Genomic DNA, 14,400 nt, shown 5'->3' on the forward strand with positions numbered 1-14,400 from the left:
TGATTTACTTATATCATGAACGGCTTGTATATGTAGGGGAAGGCGGGGTAAGTTGAGCATAGGGGCAAGTTGAGCCACCAGCCCCAGGCCAATAATGAATGAGTCAGACATCGTGGTGGTGTCATGTATTGATGACCCATAGCATAACCCCTTATAACCCCACCACATTGTTTTCCACTTTGAAACAAAAAGTAGTTTTTTAGAGCGGAAAGTATGAATTTCAGCCAAAAAAAGTAAAAAAAGAGTGTGTAATAGATAAGTGCTTCACACACACACACACGTCTTTAAATATAGTAAAGACATGATAACAACATTGTTAGTCCAGGTATGGATCTTCATTCTTGTCATAGTCTTTTATATGATGGATGCATAATAAATGTGTGGATACAAAATTATCGCACAAAGTTTGGACTGGGGCAAGTTGATGTCAACTAGCCTCTTTGCTTGCTTTCTCAAGTAAATTGAATGTCTTCTGAGCCAGGATGTTTCTGACTTTGAAGGGCAAAATCCTGGTCCCTCACACAACCCAATGTCCAAAAGTCAAATGCACTGTAACGTTGCTATGTAAGTGTACACATTGACTAAGGGAGTGCTAGATACAAATATGTTAATCAGGTAGTGCAATAGTGAAAGTATATATACAAAAACGTGCTAAATCACTTCTGCGCTAATTTTGGTGCGCTAATTTATAACTTTAGATGTACTTTCATCACACATAATATGCAAATTTCATAAATTTCCACTGCCCGAATTTTTGAGGACTTTTACTATGTTGTTTAAAGAGCCTTCCTGGAAAGCATTTCAGTGGAATATCCCATGTTGCAATTAGTGGTGGGTTACCCCCTCCCCCTATTCTGGCTAGATTGACTGGACTATAAGTCAAATTAGACCGACTGGTATATGGACAATAATTGTCATTATTGTTGTTAATATTTTTTTTAGAGCAAGAGACAGAGTCATGAACTTATATAATTGACATAAGGTAAAAGTAATCAAATAATGGTAAATTTCATTTTTATCACTTGTTCGAAATATAAACAATGAAAGCTTTAAGTCGAATTTACATAACTTTTCCTGAAATCGAGAAAAGATGGTGCTTTGGGATTCAATCACCTATGCAATAAAGAGTCACTAGATATCCGGGAAGATAAACCAATCAAAATTCATTCAACATTCTCTCGAGATGAATATTTGTATTTTAGTTCACTCGGATAGGAGCCATCACCGTAGAGGACTAACCTTTTTTATTCTCTTCTTTTCTGAATCTACTCCTACGATTTAGATAACTCAGTTACACACCTCGAGGAAGGCCAATCACTTACTATAAGCACAGTATCTAACAAAAGAGGATTCTACAATTCCACCCTGTTGAAAGCAAATACTACAAATGGGTTTCGAATTGTGTTCCATCGTTTGTATCTTAATTCTCACGATGATGAAATCCGAATAGGGACGGGAAACGATCCATTTGATCTCGAGTCTATTGTTACTACTGTCAATGGATATGCATACTACAATCAAACTTAAATGTCATCGAAAGGGAGCAACCTACGTATGATTGGGCGTTATCTAGTCTAAATCTTTTTGTATAGGATGGTCTTCGTAATATGTTTCTTTTTTATATGTTTTCCTCGTTACTGAAAACAATATTTACAAATACCTGCTAGTATGATAAATATTCCAAATGTAAATAACATGTCAACCTTAGTACAATCCTTTTAAAATTGAATTATTCCTAAAAATCATTCTTTATTTTCTTTCTTACTTAAACAGAGATTTTTCTTTGTTCACTATCAAACATGGACGTACCGATGGCTGTGGTTTGTGATGGATATTACGATTGTGATCATTACGAGGATGAATCTAATTGCAGTGAGTATCAGCTCCTTTAACTCCACACTCGAGGGCCGTAACACGTTTTAGAAAGGGGGGGGGGGCATTCAAGCGGCGGAGCAGAGGATTATCTTTTGTGTTTTTTTTTTTTTGGGGAGGCTATTGTTGCGTCCCCCCCCACACACAAAAGATAATCCTTTGCTCCGCCGCCTATGGGGGGGGGGGTCTGGAGCACTTCAATCTTCTCGGTTCCACGGCCACTTATGTCATATTTCTATCTACATTGACAGATCTCAATTTTAAAAATATTTATAATTGTCTTTATACAATTGGTTATTATTTGACGCCCAACAAATAAAAAATTCTATGCAGTTTATTTACTTGAATGTGTCAGTTCGGTTTGTAACTTCAGGATTATTCTTTTTTTCCCCCAAACTCGCAATTTCATACATAGACCTACTCCTGTTTTTCACAATTCACACGTACAACCGTTAATAGTCCTCAAATATTGTTGAAAAGCTCAATGCACAATCGTATCCACTTGAAGCTGAATATCTTCAATACATCTTTTTACTATCATATTTCATTTTTAGATTATAAAATACCTTCAATATGCAAATGAGGCACATTTGCTACCTTTTTTTATAAAGGTATTGAACTTATTTCATTCCTCATGATTTTTTTTTCAAATTACTTGCTTTGGACATTTAATTTTGTAATCTTTGGATTATTATCCTTATTTTCTATTTTTAATGGCTAATTTGAATAATATGCAAATTAATTTTAAGGCATTTGGGATGAATTCTCATGCTTAGTGAAAGTAGCATATAAATGTCAACATTTCAACATTATTGAAATTTTTCTAAGCAGTCGTTATGAGAAAAATCACAATATCTTGACATTCTTTTCCATATATGGATGCTTATTTGCAATGCAATGAGGTAGATTTTTGCACTTTGGTTAAAATCATTGAATTAAGATATTCATCATGAACTTTCATTCAAATTCAATTTGTTGTGAACACTTAATTTCCAATCATTGGATTATTTCCCTTCTTTTTCAACCCTTTCATGGCTAATTTGCATAATATGCAAATTTCATAAGTTTTTCACTGCTCGGATTTTTTGGGACTTTTAGTATGTTGTTTAGAGAACCTTCCTGGAAAGCATTTCAGTGGAATACCGGTATCCCATGTTGCAATTAGTGGTGGGTTAGCCCCCTATCTGACTAGATTGACTGGACTATAAGTCCAATTAGACCGAGTGGTATATGGACAAAAATTGTCGTTATTGCTGTTAATATTTTTTTAGAACAAGAGACACATTCATGAACTTATATAATTGACATAAGGTAAAAGTAATCATATAATGGTAAATTTCATTTTTATCACTTGTTCGAAACATAAACAATCTAAACTATAAGTCGAATTTACATAACCTTTTCAGAAATCGAGAAAAGACGGTGCTTTGGGATTCAATCACCTATGCAGTAGTCACTAGCTTTCCGGGAAAAGAACCCAATCAAAATTCATTCAACATTCTCTCGAGATGAATATTTATATTTTAGTTCACTCGGATAGGAGCCATCACCCTAGAGGACAAACCTTTTTTTATTTTCTTCTTTTCTGAATCTACTCCTACGATTTAGATAACTCAGTTACACACCTCGAGGAAGGCCAATCACTTACTATAAGCACGCTATCTTACACAGGATACAATACAACCTTGTTGAAATCGAATGCTACAAATGGGTTTCGAATTGTGATCCATCGTTTGTATAGTTATAATTCTGATGATGAAATTCGAATAGGGACAGGGAACGATCCATCTGATGTCCAGTCTATCGTTACAACTATCTATGGATATGAATACTACGTGGATGATGTATACATACATACCCATAAAATGTGGGTTGTTGTTATAGGATCGAAACAGTATGGTCGTGATGATCTGGACCTGTACGTTACTGCAATCAATTTGCTTAGTGAGTACTTGGACTTCATTTAATTCCTATACAAATTGTATTGTTTCAGTTTGTGATGAAAATTTAAATCGGAACATTTGCATTTGACATGTTTGAGCCAACATGTAATAAGATTTACATCACCTTAGATTGCATATACATGTACTTTTGGACTAAATTATTTCATCAAGAAATATGGTTTTCAATAACATAAAAAATATTTATATCACTATTACTGCAAGGGTTATCAAACTGGTATAACAATGCATACATGTAGATTGTGATTAGCATCATTTAATAAGTCCCAAGGTAGCTCGCAATTAGGTATTTAACTTTTCTTCAATTTCAGATTTCTTTCCTTGTACATCGTCTTACATGAACGTGTCAGTGACGTTGATTTGTGATGGATATTACGACTGCGATAATTATGAAGACGAATCATCATGCAGTAAGAAATACAATAATGTGTCTTTACATTATAATAGATCTGCACTCTAAAAACACTGAGTAAAATTTCGTCCAATAATTGGGTGGAAAAAGAACGTGCATGTTTGCCCAGGGTATTTTTGGCCCCATACATGTATTTGCCATTTTCAACGCAACATTGCGTAAAACGTACAAAATGTTGGGTATATCTTTTTACCCAGTCTACACGCTTGTTCCCATTTTACCCAATATTGGGTAAACCTTTTTTTAGAGTGTGATAGTAAACGCATACACCCCACTTACAAAACACATTCACACATTCTTCTAACACCCACCGCAGACCCAAATCGAAATGTTTGATTTATCTTGCACTGCGTTTACACGCTGTCACAGCTCGCGGTGCAGAATCGGCTCGCGTGGCAAAAACCTGAAATGATCCGCGCACCAACGATATACGTCATAATAAAGCCAACGCTGGATCCGTGCGCTTCCAAGTACGTCAATACCGTAATTATTATTATTAACCGTATCAGACATCTGAGCAGGGCAACTTTGAAACATTGTTGCCTGCTTAACCCTAATTCTCCCGGGGAGGGGGCCATAATGCCCTCCTCGACAATTTTCGCGATATATCTGCTGCGCAAATTTTGTTGACCTCGCTGCTCACCGACTTTTTACTTTCAAGCCTCGCGCAAATTTTGAGACCAAATTTGTGACGCCCGGGTACGCTTTTACGATATTACGCAACATTATGTAAGTGCATGTCAGACCCAAAATTGCTCATCAACGTGATTTCCTGTTCAAATCCAATGCTAATTTTGACAAAATTAGCCAAAAATCATAACTCATTATTTCTACTTATACTGATTAAACCTTATTCATTTTGCCTTGTTTTTGATCAAAATTTAGTCTGGAACGATTTCTATCGATAAAACAATAAAAAAACAGTAAAAAACATGGAAATACATAAGAATAAAAAAAAATAAAATACATAAAAAATCGGTCTTGGTACCAGAATTTATTTCATTTAGAATTGTTAGGAATACTGTATTGAATATTTTCACCATGAAATAGCATTCTCGGAGCTTTATTTGGTGAATCAGAGCAAAAAGCATGATTTCATGAATAAATTAGCATAGTTCATTCATATTTCACATAAAATAAATATATATAAATTCTCTGAAATTTACCAATGCAACTGCGTAAATTTTCGCTGTGATCGCGCAATCCCCGGCTGATATCTTAAGGGGGGGGGGGGGGGGACAAGAATCAAAATACCCCGGAAAATTAAAGGCCGGTCAAAAAAATTCCATTTGTTTATCCACGGGCCCAATTTATTGCCCGCTCAGGAAAGTCAATGAGATAATGCGTGTAAATGTAGCGGGCAATAAAGGCAGGGCTAACATCCGGGCATTCTACGCGTTTTTATACGCGCCCTTGAATCGTGCAGAGCTATACGTCATAATGGTAATCAAGTTGAGACAACGCTGGATATGGCGTCCCTAGGCCAGTGACGCGTCATTTCACTTAAGTCACATTGGTAAAGTTCAGAGGCCCAGTCTGCTTAACACGAGAAACTACATTCTCATTCTAAATATTGAAATATCTAAAATTTAATGATTTTTGCTCTAGATGTTTGATTTGGTTAATAACAATATAGACTAGCCAGGGGCGAAAGGACATATATCGCCCTCACTAAATTTATTTGACCCTCGTCCACGACTCGGGCGATATAAATCTAGTTGGCCGGGGCAATATATGTCGTATCGCCCCGAGGTCAGTCAATAATGCTTTTTTTTATTTTGATCATCAATGTTATAATGATTGTTATTACGATTTTTATTTGTAATTATTGTTAGGTTCTCGGTTTCGTTTATTCTGGGACACACTTTATTTATGACCCTTGTGCAAATGAAAAACGCAGTATCTACATTTAGCACAAGTTGAGATATTAAGCATTTTCTGTTTTTTTCAAAGCCGCTCGAAACTAATTGATTTTTTATCATCCCTTTGTTATCAAATTGTGGAGTATAAATATGCCTATTTCAGGCCCGCAAACAAATTTGTTGTTGTTGTTTAATAGTTATTGATAAAAATGTACATACTCTGGGGAAACTCGAAGCAAATGCCCGGTTTCCCCATGGAAAAAACGCAGTATCTACATATGATAAAGATTAATTCCATTCTTTTTTTTATCATCACTTAGTCGATATTGTTCAATTCCAATAAACAATATATCAATGTGTATTCAAAAGGGAAATAATCACTTAGAAACAACGCCCTCTACAATCAAGGGCGCCCTCACAATCACAATGTCTTGACATTCTTTTCCACATATGGATGCTTATTTGCATCAATATTTGCATAAAATGCAATGAGGTAGATTTTTGCGCTTTTGATTAAAAACATTAAATTCAGTTATTTATAATGAACTTTCATTCAAGTTAAATTGTTTTGAACACTTAATTTCCAATCATTGGATTGTTTCCCTTCTTTTTTACCCTTTTATGGCTTATTTGCATAATATGCAAATTTCATGAATTTCCACCACTCGGATTTTTTGGGGACTTTTAGTATGTTGTTTAGAGAACCTTCCTTGAAAGCATTTCAGTAGAATATCCCATGTTGCAATTAGTGGTGGGTTACCCCTCTATTCTCGCTAGATTGACTGGACTATTAATCCAATTAGACTGTCTAGTATATGGACAATAATTGTCACCATTGTTAATAATTTTATTTAGAACAAGAGACACATTCATGAACTTTTCATGAATTTCCACTACTCGGATTTTGTGGGGACTTTTAGTATGTTGTTTAGAGAACCTTCCTGGAAAGCATTTCAGTAGAATATCCCATGTTGCAATTAGTGGTGGGTTACCCTCTATTATGGCTAGATTGACTGGACTATAAATCCAATTAGACTGTCTAGTATATGGACAAAAATTGTCACCATTGTTAATAATTTTTTAGAACAAGAGACACATTCATGAACTTATATAGTTGACATAAGGTAAAAGTAATTAATAATGGTAAATTTCATTTTGATCACTTGTTCGAAATATAAACAATGAAAATTTTAAGTCGAATTTACATAACCTATCCTGAAATCGAGAAAAGATGGTGCTTTGGGATTCATTCACCTATGCAATAAAGAGTAACTAGATCTCCGGGAAGATTAACCAATCAAAATTCATTCAACGTTCTCTCGAGATGAATATTTGTATTTTAGTTCACTCGGATAGGAGCCATCACCGTAGAGGACTAACCTTTTTTTATTCTCTTCTTTTCTGAATCTACTCCTACGATTTAGATAACTCAGTTACACACCTCGACGAAGGCCAATCACATTCTATCAGCACCCCATCTTTCACAAGAGAATTGTACAATACAACTCTGTTGAAAGCAAATACTACAAATGGGTTTCGAATTGTGTTTCATCGTTTGTATCTTAATTCTTATGATGATGAAATCCGAATAGGGACAGGGAACGATCCATCTGATCTCGAGTCCATTGTTACTACTGTCCATGGATATGAATACTACGCGGAAGATGTATACATAGATACCCACAAAATGTGGGTTGTTATTTTAGGATCGAAACAGAACAGTTATATTATTCTGAAAATAAGCGTTACTGCCATTGATTCTCTTAGTGAGTATTTGAACTTCGTTTAATCTGGTATTAAATGTTTTGTTGTTTCAGTTTTTATTACAATGTTTAAGCATAACATTTGCATTAGAGCCGACATGTACAATGAATTTCTTTACATTTTTACGCCATGAATGTCAGACCAGACTCAAACAAAATTAAAATGTTACCATATGCAAGAATGAGAAATATTATCATGTTGCATGGTATTACGATAATGTATAAACTTACACATTGGTAATCATTTGTAATCATTATTATTATTATCATGGTTTGTAAAGTCATTGAGTAATAAATACATGTACATTGTGGTTAGCATCATTTTAATATTTACTTTCTTTAATTCCAGATTTCTTTCCTTGTACATCGTCTTCCATGAACGTGTCAGTGACGTTGACTTGTGATGGATATTACGACTGCGATAATTATGAAGACGAATCATCATGCAGTAAGAAATACAATAATGTATCTTTACATTATGATTGATCTGCACTCTAAAAACACTGAGTAAAATTTCACCCAGTAATTGGGTGGAAAAAGAACATGCACGATTGCCCAGGGTGTTTTTGCCCAATATTTGCCAATTTCAAATCATCATTGCGTAAAATTTACAAAATATTGGGCATATCTTTTGACCCAACCAACACGCATGTTCCCATTTTACCCAATATTTGGTAAAACTTTTTTTAAGAGTATGATAGTAAACGCATACACCCCACTTACAATACACATTACACACTTCCCCCACACCGACATGCTTGATTATCCTGCACTGCGTTTACACGCTGTCACAGCTCGCGGTGCAGAATCGGCTCGCGTGGCAAAAACCTGAATGATACGATCACCAACAAATTTACTAGTACGTCATATAAAGTTATAAAGCCAACGCTGGGTCCTTGCCATTCCATATACGTCAATACCGTAATTGTTATTAGTATGATCACCATTATTAATATGATTGTTATTATTATTGTTATTTGTTATTATTGTTAGATTTCTCGGTTTCGTTTATTCTGTGATACACTTTATTCACGACCCTTGTGCAAATGAACTGCACCCATAAGCATATTCTTTATGTACCCTTCCACCCCAAGAACAAAAGTACAACGCGGTGCACCTCATACTCTTTAAAAAAAACTATTCTGAAACAAATAGAGATCACGTCAAGAAGTTTATTTTTCTATTTTCTATGTCTCGCACAACTTTTCTTCTCAATAACCTCTTCGAAATTTGATTTGGGTAACTAAACAAGCATAACGCAAAACAATCTCAGTAATACCAAATGCAAAATTAAAAAGGTTTAGATTTTCTTTATGGATAAGTCTTCAGTAACGTACAAGACGTCACTAAACAATATGATTTAAAAGATGATTTTATTTTAATTGTGATCACAAACAGCAGTGGCGTAGCTACGGGGGGGCCTGGGGGGGCACGTGCCCCCCCTGAGATTTGGTGTGCCCCCCCAGGTGCCCCCCCCCCAGAAAAAATTGGCAGAGCAAAAAAAAAAGAAAAGAAAAGAGGGAGAAAGAAGAAAAAAGGAAAAGAAGAAAGACAGAAGAAAAAAGAAGAGGAAAATAAGAGGAGGAAGACGAGTGAATGAAATAATGTGAGGGGAAACTTGCAATTAAAAAAAATCTTTTCATGTTTTTACTATATACAATTTTTGCTGGCGCTTCGCGCCATAATTGCCTGTTCGATGGATTTATATCTTGCTCAATAGGCTGATGTGAGCAAGTTTTGAAGTCAATATGCAAAACATATTTTAGCTCGGACATCGAGCTTTCATTATTTTTTTTCATTTACAAATTTAAGTGCTCTGTAAAATGTCCGTTTTATGGGTATATATCAGCATTTTTAAGCTCACGCTGCGTTTCACATTGTTTGATTTGCCAAGTTCATATGTGTGTATTCCATAATGTTCCATAAACAAATGTATTCAAATGCCCCAGTTTTAGGTCTAAATATAAACCATGCGCAATAGCCTGCATGTTCTTTATTTAAAATGTACTAAAATTAATCCAGTTTCACATCAGAATATCAATAATTGTTCTGCTCACGCTTCATGATCGCATTATTAATGATTAATGATTAATTGACTTATCCTATTTTATGACTTATAAAAATATGATAGAGTGTCCCGCTTTAGGTCTAAAATCTCAATTTTCTTCCTCTCGCGCTTCGCGCTCGCATCAATTGTTTAGTTACATACCTATCACATTAATTAATACAAAAAGTGCTTCGAATGACAATTTTTTTAGGTCGGAATGTCAAAAAATTATTGAAATATGTACCGTCTTCGTGGTAACTGTAAGCAGTCCTTAACAGGTCCCTTTTTGATAATGCTAGAACAGTTGATAAAAAAATTCTGTTCGCGCTTGGGGTACATAGAATTCTTGTTCAGGATCACACATAACATTGCCCAGAAAATTAAATTTTCAGGAGAAAATACATTAAAGTAAAAAAAAAAATCGCTCGTGCTTCGCGCTCGCACTTTTTGTAAGGCTTATGAGATTATTTTATGTTAATGTTGTTTTATAAGAATAAAACTAAGAAAGTGACTGATATAGGTGAAGATAATTTTGGGCCCCGTCCCCTATTGGCAAGAGTCGGATCCGCCCTTGTGGACACATACACACACACCGGAAAAATTCCCGGTGCCCCCCCTGAAAAAGCAAGGACCCCCCAGTGCCCCCCGGGAAAAAAATCCTAGCTACGCCACTGACAAACAGAACCATCTCCGCCAGAGGAATAGTGTTGTGTATTGTATTTTTTTTATTTGGTACACTATTTTGTAATTCAATATGCGCATGCGCTCACATCTTAGTCCACTTTGATAAAACGTTCACCAGCGCAAACATCTCCCGAAAAAAAAAGTTTCGTATTTTTTTTTATTTGGTACACTATTTTTTATATTTTTTTTCTACAGAATATCCCACAAGCTATCTTCAGACAGGCGAATATTTTAACTACTTCAACAACATCACACGCAAAAGATCATACAATGCCCACTTGTTTCAAACAAATGTTACGAATGGATTTCAAATTATATTCAGGGATTTATATCTCTATTATGACGAACAAATCCAGATAGGGAATGGTACTGATCCGTCTGATCTAGAGTCTGTCATTACAACCATCAATGGATATAGACATTGCTGTCCCAGTGATGTTTATGTAGAGAACAGTGATATGTGGATTGCTATCATAGGAGGCGTGGAATACTACCTGCTTGAACTGAATGCTGAGATAATATCTATTGATCTTTCAAGTGAGCGATTTGAAAAACTATAACATTTTATGTTGATTTTCACTGATTTACTTATATCATGAACGGCTTGTATATGTAGGGGAAGGCGGGGTAAGTTGAGCATAGGGGCAAGTTGAGCCACCAGCCCCAGGCCAATAATGAATGAGTCAGAAATCGTGGTGGTGTCATGTATTGATGACCCATAGCATAACCCCTTATAACCCCACCACATTGTTTTCCACTTTGAAACAAAAAGTAGTTTTTTAGAGCGGAAAGTATGAATTTCAGCCAAAAAAAGTAAAAAAAGAGTGTGTAATAGATAAGTGCTTCACACACACACACGTCTTTAAATATAGTAAAGACATGATAACAACATTGTTAGTCCAGGTATGGATCTTCATTCTTCTCATAGTTTTATATGATGGATGCATAATAAATGTGTGGATACAAAATTATCGCACAAAGTTTGGACTGGGGCAAGTTGATGTCAACTAACCTCTTTGCTTGCTTTCTCAAGTAAATTGAATGTCTTCTGAGCCAGGATGTTTCTGACTTTGAAGGGCAAAATCCTGGTCCCTCACACAACCCAATGTCCAAAAGTCAAATGCACTGTCATGTTGCTATGTAAGTGTACACATTGACTAAGGGAGTGCTAGATACAAATATGTTAATCAGGTAGTGCAATAGTGAAAGTATATATACAAAAACGTGCTAAATCACTTCTGCGCTAATTTTGGTGCGCTAATTTATAACTTTAGATGTGCTTTCATCACACATAATATGCAAATTTCATAAATTTCCACTGCCCGGATTTTTGAGGACTTTTACTATGTTGTTTAAAGAGCCTTCCTGGAAAGCATTTCAGTGGAATATCCCATGTTGCAATTAGTGGTGGGTTACCCCCTCCCCCTATTCTGGCTAGATTGACTGGACTATAAGTCCAATTAGACCGACTGGTATATGAACAATAATTGTCATTATTGTTGTTAATATTTTTTTTTAGAGCAAGAGACAGAGTCATGAACTTATATATATGACATAAGGTAAAAGTAATCAAATAATGGTAAATTTCGTTTTTATCACTTGTTCGAAATATAAACAGTGAAAGCTTTAAGTCGAATTTACATAACTTTTCCTGAAATCGAGAAAAGATGGTGCTTTGGGATTCAATCACCTATGCAATAAAGAGTCACTAGATATCCGGGAAGATAAACCAATCAAAATTCATTCAACGTTCTCTCGAGATGAATATTTGTATTTTAGTTCACTCGGATAGGAGCCATCACCGTAGAGGACTAACCTTTTTTATTCTACTCTTCTGAATCTACTCCTACGATTTAGATAACTCAGTTACACACCTCGAGGAAGGCCAATCACTTACTATAAGCACAGTATCTAACACAAGAGGATTCTACAATTCCACCCTGTTGAAAGCAAATACTACAAATGGGTTTCGAATTGTGTTCCATCGTTTGTATCTTAATTCTCACGATGATGAAATCCGAATAGGGACGGGGAACGATCCATCTGATCTCGAGTCTATTGTTACTACTGTCAATGGATATGCATACTACAATCAAACTTAAATGTCATCGAAAGGGAGCAACCTACGTATGATTGGGCGTTATCTAGTCTAAATCTTTTTGTATAGGATGGTCTTCGTAATATGCTTCTTTTTTGATATGTTTTCCTCGTTACTGAAAAACAATATTTACAAATACCTGCTAGTATGATAAATATTCCAAATGTGAATAACATGTCAACCTTAGTACAATCCTTTTAAAATTGAATTATTCCTAAAAAATCATTCTTTATTTTCTTTCTTACTTAAACAGAGATTTTTCTTTGTTCACTATCAAACATGGACGTACCGATGGCTGTGGTTTGTGATGGATATTACGATTGTGATCATTACGAGGATGAATCTAATTGCAGTGAGTATCAGCTCCTTTAACTCCACAATCGAGGGCCGTAACACGTTTTAGAAAGGGGGGGCATTCAAGCGGCGGAGCAGAGGATTATCTTTTGTGTTTTTTTTGGGGGGAGGCTATTGTTGCGTCCCCCCCCCCCACACCAAAAGATAATCCTTTGCTCCGCCGCCTATGGGGGGGGGGGGGGTCTGGAGCACTTCAATCTTCTCGGTCCACGGCCACTGGTGTCATATTTCTATCTACATTGACAGATCTCAATTTTAAAAAATATTTATAATTGTCTTTATACAATTGGTTATTATTTGACGCCCAAAAAATAAAAAATTCTATGCAGTTTATTTACTTGAATGTGTCAGTTCGGTTTGTAACTTCAGGATTATTCTTTCTTCCCCAAACTGGCAATTTCATATATAGACCTACTCCTGTTTTTCACAATTCACACGTACAACCGTTAATAGTCCTCAATATTGTTGAAAAGCTCAATGCACAATCGTATCCACTTGAAACTGAATATCTTCAATACATCTTTTTACTATGATATTCATTTTTAGATTATAAAATACCTTCAATATGCAAATGAGGCACATTTGCTACCTTTTTTTATAAAGGTATTGAACTTATTCATTCCTCATGATTTTTTTTTCAAATTACTTGCTTTGGACATTTAATTTGTAATCTTTGGATTATTATCCTTTTTTTCTATTTTTAATGGCTAATTTGAATAATATGCAAATTAATTTTAAGGCATTAGGGATGAATTCTCATGCTTAGTGAAAGTAGCATATAAATGTCAACATTTCAACATTATTGAAATGTTTTCAAGCAGTCGTTATGAGAAAAATCACAATATCTTGACATTCTTTTCCATATATGGATGCTTATTTGCAATGCAATGAGGTAGATTTTTGCACTTTGGTTAAAATCATTGAATTCAGATATTCATCATGAACTTTCATTCAAATTCAATTTGTTTTGAACACTTAATTTCCAATCATTGGATTATTTCCCTTCTTTTTCAACCCTTTCATGGCTAATTTGCATAATATGCAAATTTCATAAGTTTTTCACTGCTCGGATTTTTTGGGACTTTTAGTATGTTGTTTAGAGAACCTTCCTGGAAAGCATTTTAGTGGAATACCGGTATCCCATGTTGCAATTAGTGGTGGGTTAGCCCCCTATTCTGACTAGATTGACTGGACTATAAGTCCAATTAGACCGAGTGGTATATGGACAAAAATTGTCGTTATTGCTGTTAATATTTTTTTAGAACAAGAGACACATTCATGAACTTATATAATTGACATAAGGTAAAAGTAATCAAATAATGGTAAATTTCATTTTTATCACTTGTT

The 14,400-nt window shown here is 35.2% G+C and overlaps 1 long non-coding RNA gene across 1 annotated transcript; it reads left to right on the top strand.

Annotated features, from left to right (window-relative positions):
- The first annotated feature begins 7,815 nt into the window (after positions 1 to 7,815).
- On the top strand, positions 7,816 to 11,077 carry LOC121423456. The gene is made up of 3 exons (XR_005971289.1): positions 7,816 to 7,873; positions 8,220 to 8,318; positions 10,797 to 11,077. It is a non-coding gene; the product is annotated as an uncharacterized LOC121423456 (long non-coding RNA).
- Positions 11,078 to 14,400: the final 3,323 nt, after the last annotated feature.

Source organism: Lytechinus variegatus, chromosome 11, assembly GCF_018143015.1.
Source record: "Lytechinus variegatus isolate NC3 chromosome 11, Lvar_3.0, whole genome shotgun sequence".
NCBI classification, from domain to species: Eukaryota; Metazoa; Echinodermata; class Echinoidea; order Temnopleuroida; family Toxopneustidae; genus Lytechinus; species Lytechinus variegatus.